At 34.6% G+C, this 10,515-nt stretch overlaps 1 long non-coding RNA gene across 1 annotated transcript; it reads right to left on the bottom strand.

Moving 5' to 3' along the window:
• Positions 1 to 1,884: 1,884 nt before the first annotated feature.
• Positions 1,885 to 10,184, bottom strand: LOC141623522 (uncharacterized). The gene is made up of 2 exons (XR_012533428.1): positions 9,819 to 10,184; positions 1,885 to 3,637 (listed from the first exon to the last, which is right to left on the bottom strand). It is a non-coding gene; the product is annotated as an uncharacterized LOC141623522 (long non-coding RNA).
• Between the last annotated feature and the right edge of the window lie 331 nt (positions 10,185 to 10,515).

Raw genomic sequence — 10,515 nt, 5'->3', positions numbered from 1 at the left:
CGGATCGTAATGCTTTAATTCTTTTGATCAATTGGTTCTCTACTTCATTTAGAAATTCTTCAAATTTCTCAAATGATTAACTTTTATATTTGATTAAGTAAACATACCCATATCTACTTAAATCATCGGTAAAAGTGACGAAGTAGTCATAATTTCCCCTTGCGGTGATGCTCATTTGACCACATATATCGGTATGCATTGGTCCCAACAAATCACATGCTCGTATCCCTTTACAACTAAAGGGGGTACGAATCATTTTTCCAAGGACAGAAGATTCGCATACTTCATATGATTAGAAATCAAATGGCTTGATAATTCCAGTCGACACTAGCCTTTTAATGCGTTTCTCATTTATGAGACCTAATCGACAATACCAAATGTATAAATCATTTGGATCACTCGTTTGAGTCTTTTGGATCGTATGTAAAAGATATCTTTAGTTGAGTTGGAAGTGTCTAAAACATGAATACCATTAAGAGAAGTGATTTGGCTCCCGGCCAAGTCAATTTTTTAAACAAAATACAACGATTGTTTTTGATAGCGAAAGAATCCTTTCATGTCTGACATAGAAATGGTAATAATATTTTTAGACAAAATGGGTACATAATAACAATTATGTAGATGCAACTTAAAATCACTTAGCTAAGGCAATCACATAGGTTCCCTTTGAAATGACGGCTACTCTAGATCCATTTGCTAATCGGAAATCCACGTCACCCTTGCTAAGTGCTTCCACATTACTTAACCCCGACTGGAGTAACAAGTCCAGCTTTGATATCTCCCAAATACTTGGGGCAATTTCGCTTCCAATGGCCCATGACATTACAATAATGACATTTATCGTAGGATTGGGCACCCTTCTTGGTTTTGGTTGTGGTAGTCTCACTATCCATTTCCAATTCATTATTGGGTTTGGATTTCTTACCCACCATTACTCCTTTCATTTGCAAGGATATTCTTGCTAAAACTCCCACTCAATATAATATTTCTCCTTGCTTCTACAAACAAGGATGCCTTGGAATTAGTGAAATTTTCTTCCCAAGATTCTCTTACTAAAGAGGTGGGCATGAATATAGGAGTGGGAGGTGTGGAAGTGGTAAGGTAGAACTTCACTAGCAAAGATTTCCATTCTAACCAATGCCAAAGCGTAATTCTCTAGTCGTATCATTGTCAAACAAGGAACATTTTTCATTGAATGATTAGAGTCACGAATTAATGGTGATCGGTATAAGAGTATTAGATGAATCCATTGCGGAAAAATAAGTGCAAAAACGGAGATAAAGGAAACAATTAACATTTATAGTTATAATACTTGTAAATACAAGTATAGCATTCATATAGTAACCTCTACCCAACTATAATGAATGACTCCGAGATCCAAAATTCATATTAACTTGGATGTGAGCCTACGAGCCCTCTACATCTTTACTAATATAACTTGGTGGGTTAACCCTCTTAACCGATTCTACAATTAGAACTCTCGGTCGATGATTTTACATTAAATCCATCTTTAACCCGAACCTTTTGCGGCTACGGTAGCAAAATACCTTCGTTGAGATCAACCAAACTTTCGAAGTGTAATAACTACTTATTACCCCACTTACCCAACGTAAATTGAAGCACCCCGAAAAATCGTATTGTACTCCTTATGAAATTTAGATTCATGGGCTCCTACTATGTGGTAAGACTAAGTCTCAATCTTTTAAAAGTAAAAGTCTTGTCAATTTATTATCTATCAATTTTAAGTGAACTAAAAGTCAAATTATCGATCATTATAATTGACACGGTCGAAGACTCGATGTGATATGCATGTGTTGTTATGGCGATTTGGCAATGCATGCAACATAGTAAAAGAAATGCAAAACAAATAATAAATACCTAGTATAGCCTTCTTAAAATAGAAAATCAAATAATCTATTACAAATTCGGAAACCAACTCCTTTGGTCCCTTGAATCTTCAAGTGGTACGCCTCCCAATAACACCGTCTTTGTCGGAACACCTTTTCGAATGACACCGTCTTGAAGGAACTTCGGAGTTACAAATAATAATAAAAATACATAACTATTCCTATTATACATTTGTAAAATGAAAAACTAGTAAAATAAAAGTGATACGAGATCACATTAAATTACAACCGAATCAATATTCCCTCTCATTGCGGATAATATTGATTAAAACTAAAGGTCATACTAAGATAAATTACATAATTCAAAATTATATAAATAAAATATGACATTCAACAATGAAATATGCAGCATTATAATATGTGTCTATTATGCCAAATTATGTGGCAAATCGCCCTATTTAACTTATATCGATTATATAACCCGGTTTTATGGAAATGCATGATTTTAACTTATAAAAATCGCTAAATAATACTAAAATATAATTTTAATCCAAGTTAATTATCCTAACACTCTTAGGTCTCAAAAATTAGTCATCACTCAATTTTTTACAGTAATTCAACTTGATTTAATTTTATGCTCATTTTTTACCCTAAAATCATAACATTTATGAAATAAATCCAAATTAAATTACAATAATTTCAAAATTTGAATTTTAAATTTTTGAACATTTTGGAATATATCCACGACACTCATAATGTCAAAAATGATGGTTAAAATTTTCGAATTTATTTTGAGAAAAATATAGTTGCGATTTATCGGTTTTATCAAATAAAACAACTAAAGTATACAAAAATTAATCTAATCAATTTTAAAACTTTAGATTTGATAAATGGGATATAAGTGCAACCTAAAATAATTTTCTCATGCCATGTAATTCGTTTTAGCTATTTATGCTAAAATAGTCACTATTAATGTTATTTTTACTCTAAAAATTCATAAATCATTCAAAATAAATCAAGTTCATTTTAAATTTTACAAACAGTGAGTAAAATATGCATGTGACAACATATTAAAATTTCATGGCTTTTTTCGAAGTTTAACTATATTTAACCATTTTACCTCCATTTAATTCATTTTTATCTCATAAAAATCATAAATCATGCAAAATAAATCAAATTTATACGAAATTTCACATAAAATAAGTAAAATATGCATGTGCGGTCATATAAAAATTTCAAGGTCAGAGACTTAGTTTAACTATTTTTAGCATTTTAAATACCATTTTAGTCATAAAAATGTAATAAAATAACTAAAAATCATTAAAATGAGCAATAAAATACCATAAATCATAAAAATGACCTAAAAACATTTTAGCACAAGAATATACAACATGCATCAATATTTCGTTGCTTTATCTAATAAATCGCAAATTTTTAGTTTTAATTAAATTACTAATAACTCGAAAAAACTATAAATCGATTATGCATGCAACATCCTATTCTCTGATACCAATTGTTAGATTCATATACCTATTATTAGACATATCTAATGGTGAACTAATTAACATATTAATATGTGTTCTAAGGATCTAGTGCATGCATAACTAAATAAGAGATAAAATAAGAAAACAATGTTCCTTACATTGTTAAATGGTTCGAAATGGGCACAAGTAAGGTCTCCTACCTTCACTTGTTCTTGAGCTTAAATGTCAATGGAAGATCCTCCAACTTTGGTCTCAAATGTAGAAACCATCCTCAAGAGATGCACCCAAGATTAGCCCTTATCACTACTAAATAATGTTTGATAGATATTTATTTAGTAGTCTATCTTAAAAATGACTACTAATACTCATATATTACATTAATAATATTAGTAGTATTTTTGAACAATTTAGATCAAAAAATCTCAAGTTTTAGAGAAAGATAAAATGAATATGAGAGAGGGATTTTTGCATGTGTATTATCTTGAGAGATGGTAGAGGAAAAAGAGAAGAACAAATTGTTCTCATGCATAATCTATGTACCGTCCAAATGCTCTATTATAGAGCATTTTGGTCTTCTCCAAATATATCACATGCATATGCTTTAGTGTAGGTAATAGGTTAGCTAGAATAAAGTGTCTCATAAGATGTTGGAGTATCTTTCCAACAACAAAATGACAAAACCAAAAACTCAAGCATGCTACCATTTTGGACGGTACACTTGAGTGTATATGGGTCCAGTTTTGTCTTATAATATTTGTCTCACAAATGCTTATAAGTCTTATGTTTAATTATCTTACATAATTAAATATTAATTTGATCATACAACAATTATGTAATAAATTAATAAACATATATTAACTCAACTTATTGAGTAATATTTTACCATTATATCAACATATAATGGGTCCCATAATAGCTAGTTAGCTAAATTTACAACCTCTTGTAAATGTAAATAACTAATTACCTATACCTCGAAATATTTATAAAACCTGAACATAATTTAGTAAATTAATGTATTAATCCACTAAATTGAATATTATTTAATCGAATTACAATAAGATACATATTTCCTCTCATAAATATAAATTGTTCTTATTTAAGGAATTAATTAACTTATATCGATATACAACTAATTAACTTTACTGATTAGGACATCATCCTATAGATGTAACCTTAAGAGATCAACTGACCACCACCGTCCTACGACAGTAACGTCAAACTCTAGCAAGCCAATCGTTAGCGATTAATGTTGATCAGTTGACTATATAAATGAATCATCCCTTACGTATTCTTATTAGAGATTTTCAAATGATATTTAAATCATGTAACCGCACTATTGTTGAGGACACATACTCCAACAATATATAAATTGCGGGACGACTTGTTGGTCATGAGGTTGAGGAATTAAAAGAGTAGGAAGTTAGTAGAGTATTTGTATGGTATGAGACTATGGTGGTGAGCTAGGTGACGATATAATCAAGGATAAAATTTGAATAGTTGTTGAGGTAATTTTTGTTGATGGATTTAATGTTCGTTATTTGGGATGATAACCAAAGATGGAAATGAGTTGCTATATTTAGAGGTGATGGTAAGAGAGTAGTTATATGAAAGATGGTGGTGTCGTGGTGTCATCACTAGTGGTTAAGGATGATGTTAAATAGGGAAGTTAACCGTTCTAAAGAGGTTGATTTTGTGGAGGCCTGATTGGTATGTATGGTTGTGAGGGAGTACAAGATGTGGATAGAGGAGGTGTTTGCTAGTAGATGGGTACTTATGATATGGTTACGTTTGTCAGGTGGTGGTAATTGTGTGGATGGGAGGATAGGTTATGAAGGGCGTCTGAGTTAAGCTCGGGTAAGAGATATCCATTATCAAGTGGTAACTTACGTGATCAGGATTGGCTAGTTAGATTTAATTATGGGTCTATAATGTATGCAAGTGATCGTGTGAGGTTCTGACCTCATGAGTAGTAGTATGGTATGATATTCATAAAGTTCTTATCTAATTATTCCGTGTAATATGTTGTGTTTTGGTGATCTAATAAAGCGGTATTAAGGAAGTTTTCTTTTATCAATGAAGTTGTACTGAGTCAGTAATTATGAGATAGTATAAGTTGCGATGTTTAACGATGTGGTTGTGGTGTCTCGGGTTGTGATCCGAGCACGGTACTCCGTGTTGCGATGCAGGTATTTTCGTGCTGCGGTGCGGCTGTTGGTGGCGGTGTTGCGATGTCGTCATCAGTTCCGGTGGAGTAGGTGGGGTACTTGTGAGATGAACTTTTGAAAGGTTATGTCAGTCTAGTATGGGCATATAGATTGTTGTTTTGTTTACTCCTATTTCCTGTAATTTTGACTTGTGGGGAAGACTAGAGTATAATATGGAAGAGAGTTGCACATGTGGTCGATGTTGTCATAGTTACAGTGATACCTTGTTGAAGAAACATAGTTGGGGTAGGTGGTTGGAACACTTTCGATCTTATGTTAGATGAGACTTTTGTTGACATAGTTGTGGCAAATAATTAGCGGAACATGTGGGTACTGAGCTGGAAGTTGTAGTTGGTTCATAGTCTTTTATCGGAACAGTAAGTATGAAGTGTTTGGGAATTAGTATCATGTCAAGTTATGGACAAGTCTGATGACAATAAAAAGGGAATTTGAGGATCAAGTGGGTGTGTAACAATTTTCGGTCGTGAGTTAGGTGGTGGGGTTAGGTACGTGAATAGACAAAAATGTGGTTGTGCGGTTATGTGGGAGATTTGTGATAGTGGTTATGTTGAGGATTTTGTGGTATATGTTATGTGGTGTGCGGAATGATTAGGAGTATAGAATTAGGGAGAGCGAGAGCCGTGGGAACTGGGAATGGTTATTGGTGTTAAGGTTATAGTCGGTTATCAGTGACATGGGATGGTGATAAGGGGAAGGAATAGCTAAGGATCTAGTACTAGTTGGTTTACGAGGACGTAACATTTATCTTAAGAGGAGTAGATGCGACAAAGAGAGTTTGATGGTTATACGTACGGTCGTATATTTGTAAGTGTTGAGTCTTGATGTGGAATAAAGGATGGACTTGTGGTTGATGTTATGAAATGTAAAGGTTATGCTTCTAGTAGTATGTATTTTATGTGTATGGTTATGGAGTAAGGTTGTAGGTAAGTATGGTTACGATAGTGTTGACCGTTTTGGGTGGTGATGTTTATGAGTGTGAGTAAACTTCGAGGACGAAATTTATTTTAAGGGTGGTAGAATGTAACAACTCGCTTGTTAGATGGTGGTGATATTGGATTTTCTAGTGAGCGGTATGGAAGTAAGACAAAGTTAGCGGCTCTTGTGTTGTTGGTATTCGATAGAGTTATGCAGTTAGGTGAGCTACTCTATGGTTGATGCTATGTTGTGAGCTGCGTTTTTAGGTAGGCGTTAGGCATTGTTGGGTGCGTTAATGCTGAGGATGAAGGATGAGAGTTGTGCGGTGATAGTTGGTGGAGTTGTATGTGTGCTTGCCATGTAGGTATGGGTGTGACCTTCGGAGACGAAGTTCGTTTTTAAGGGGGGAAGACTGTAATACCACGGTTTTCTAAGTCTAGCTTACTCGACCGAATAGGGCTAACTCGGCCGAGTAAGGTGTCGTGTGTTTTCCGGTCGCCTCGTTCGGGAACACTCGGTAGTAGTGTAATACTCGGTCCGATGAAAGGGTACTCGTAAGTACACTGGTACTTGACCGAGAAATGCTTAGGTCTGACGGGATTAATTTCCGTGGTTTGATTAAGGGTGATTAAAGATTATTATATAAACCTCGTTAACGGTTTCTAATTCATTTTACCAAAACCTAAACTATGTTCTTCACTCCTCTAATCACCCTTAATCACTCTCGAGGCAATTGATCGTTCGTAAGTCTTTCGTTTATCTCTTTCACATTAGTTTCGTCGGTAAGTCACTAATATTGTGTCTTTTGATTAGAATTGTCTCTTAGGATTTTGCCCTAATGATTAGATTTGGGGGAAAGGTGGATTGACATGTTTGTGATTAGTATTGTTGTGATTGTTATTAGGTGAAGGATTCGTAGAGGAACAATTCTAACTTCCACTATGTGCTTGTGATTCAGATCAGTGATAAAGTAGGGTTTCTCTACTCAGTTGTGTGTTTAATTGATTTAAGATGATTTATTGTGGTATTGGCAAGATTAGTATCGTTGTTGGTATTATCTTTCTTGGTTGTTGGCATCGTGGTGGATTGGCTATGTTTGTGAGGTGCGTCCTCGCCTGAGTGGAGTCATTTTCGGGAATGGCTTCACGCCCTTGATTCGCCCCTTGTGGTTCCCGTCACAAAGGGGGGATGTGCACATTAATGGACATGGGTTGTTGCTCGTTGCGATGAGCGGGGCTTAGGTGGGCAAGGCTGCGGTCTCCCACTGGCGGTATGGACTAGCTGTTGCTGTTGGTGTGTAGCCAGATATGAGATATGATTGGAGTTGGAGAATGGTTGCATAGTTGTTCTCTTGGTTGTTTCTCGCGATTAGGTTATTTTGATTATTCAATGAACTGACCCCGTTGTGTTTTGTTAAAATGTGGTGATCCATTCGGGGATGGTGAGCCGATTGTGACAGGTGATGATTACATTTAGCTGCGGGAACGAGGATGGGATATCATTACTTTGAGTCTAGCTTCCGCTGTCAAGAGTTTAGATACCTTGTTTTGATGTATTGAGATTTATATACTTGTACTTTGGTTTTCAGTTAAGACCATGTATTCACTAAACTTTATACTTTAATAATTGTTCTTGAATGGTTACTTTTGACATACTTACCTCGGGCAACCGAGATGGTAGCATCTTCATAGGCTAGGGTGGTCCTTAGTAAGGCACCTTGGTATGTGGGGGTGTTACATTATTAATCGGTGAACGATTTATAGTACACCCATTAATAATCTTTTTTTTCCCTTTTAACCGTAGGTATCGATTGGAATTATTAGTTAAAGATGAGACTGATTCAGCCACTCTCATAATCTTTAATGATGAAGCAAAAATAATAATTGGACATGAAGCAAGTACCTTGTATGACGCTCACACAAATGAGGTAATAGCTTTCTTTTTCATATTGACAATCTAAATATCTTTTTACTTGGATAACAAAACATTATACCCTGTAACTTTGTTTGATCGGACAGGCTGAATGCGATGACGATAACAATGACAAAGTCCCAAGGTTACTTCGAAACACAACAACAACAACATCAGAGCCTTAATCCCAAAATGATTTGGGGTCGGCTGACATGAATCATCCTTTCGAACCGTCCATGGGTGAACGCACGCCTCAAAATGCGAATAAAAAAGGGAAGATGAAAAACAAAAAGGGAGAACGAAAATGTAATGGAAGGTCAAGGTGAACTTAGAGGTTTTAAAATCGAATTAAAATCTTTCTTTTATAAAAACTTAAAATTTAAATCGAGAGAAAAGATTAAAGCGATTTTTAAAAACCGAAATAGAGTTAAGGATCCGGAATGGACCAGGTAAAAACTATAAGAAAGTGGTTGTTGAAAAAGTGTGTAATAAAGGAGAGAAAAATAAATAAATTAATTTCTTTAAATTAAATAAATAAAAAAACACTAAATCTGTCAAAAACATCAAATACTAAAAATCCACATGTACTTCGAAACACGTTTGAGAATAAAACATTTGTTCTCAAGTTAAAGATTACCGAATATAATCATAAAGTCAAGTACAAGCAGACGTTTACCGCCACGAATATCTTTGATTACAGCTCCCATGAGGTTAGTCATATTATATTATCATACTCTGTGTTTACAATATTGATTATAACACCTACATAAGAAACAATGAATATTTTGTGCACAGGTAGAACCTACCACAATATCAAAAGCTATGGGAAAGAGACCGCTTATGACTTCACAGGAAGTTGTCAATGAAGCAAGAGCAATTTCTATCAGAAACAAACCACTTGTCATTTCAGAAAGAAGTGAAGATGAAGCAATAGCGAAAACTAAGGAAAAAAGACGGCGTTTGCTTTCAGAAAACAGTGACGATATTCAAACAGATAGAGCAAGAGCAATAGCTATGGGAAAGAGACCACTTTTGTATTCGGAGGAAAGTTACGAAAGTGATGATGATGATTGAAAGTGAGGAACAACTAAGAAGATTTGGTGATACCGTAGTTATAGTATTAAATATAAACATATATTTGTTCTTTTGCATTTGTTATTTATGATTTTCAATTATTTGCTGATTTGATCGTGGATTTTTGTTGAGAAATATTGTTGATTAACGGATATTACCAAGTTAATGATGCCTCCATATAACGTTAATCCGTGATCGTCAACAATCAGCGACACCTAAATTACAAACACCATACACTTGCATACTTGAGTCCCTCAATACAAAATCGAAACTCAAACGATGAGGGATTTGTGACGAATCAACATGTGACTATAATTCTCAAATCATTCAAGTGCTCAATCAGAAAATTGTATTGAACATACCTGATACAAATGTGCTCGCCTGGTGCGTGGAAAAAAGAGGTAGAAACCTTCAAAGGGCTCCGATTGGTGATGTGCTTGACAGACCGAAGTGTATAGTGAAGAAATCTAACGAGGATACAAATCATCGAATTGATAAGAGGATCAAGCTTCCCCTGAAGATAAGAACTGAGAGATTGATCGTTGATGGAGGGACTTTCCAGGATAGTGGGATGGAGAAGCAAGGGAATAATAAAGAAAGGAATCTAGAAGACTCAATGAGAAGAAGATTAACGGTTCCTAAGCTAGATTGAGGCTAATAAAGTCTTTGATCTGGGTGGCCATTATTGTGGCTGCTTGGTTTTAACGTTTGGAATCCGGCCTCTTTAGTCTCTAATATAGTGCGGGTTTGTAAATGACTTCGGTTTTAAGCTCGGTTTCTTTATATATACTTACATTTAAACCCAAAAAAAAAAAATTTGCATACTCACACTGTCACACAGTTCTTATGGTTTTTTTTTTTTTTTTTTGGCAGCAATAAAGAAAGTGTAACATTATTTTTTATCTATTGAAATTGAATCAAATCTCAAGAACATCACCCTTTAAAAAATTCCGCATGCAACGGATAGTTTCCAACTACACCGTAAGACAACATAGTAATATACCTATATTTATTGCTAATAAACAAATTGTTGTTATTTACCATGAGACCGTCACACGT

This window comes from Silene latifolia, chromosome X (genome assembly GCF_048544455.1).
Source record: "Silene latifolia isolate original U9 population chromosome X, ASM4854445v1, whole genome shotgun sequence".
Taxonomy (NCBI): domain Eukaryota; kingdom Viridiplantae; phylum Streptophyta; class Magnoliopsida; order Caryophyllales; family Caryophyllaceae; genus Silene; species Silene latifolia.
The sequence above is the reverse complement of the archived record's forward strand: the minus strand, read 5'-3'. Positions and strand labels throughout refer to the sequence as shown.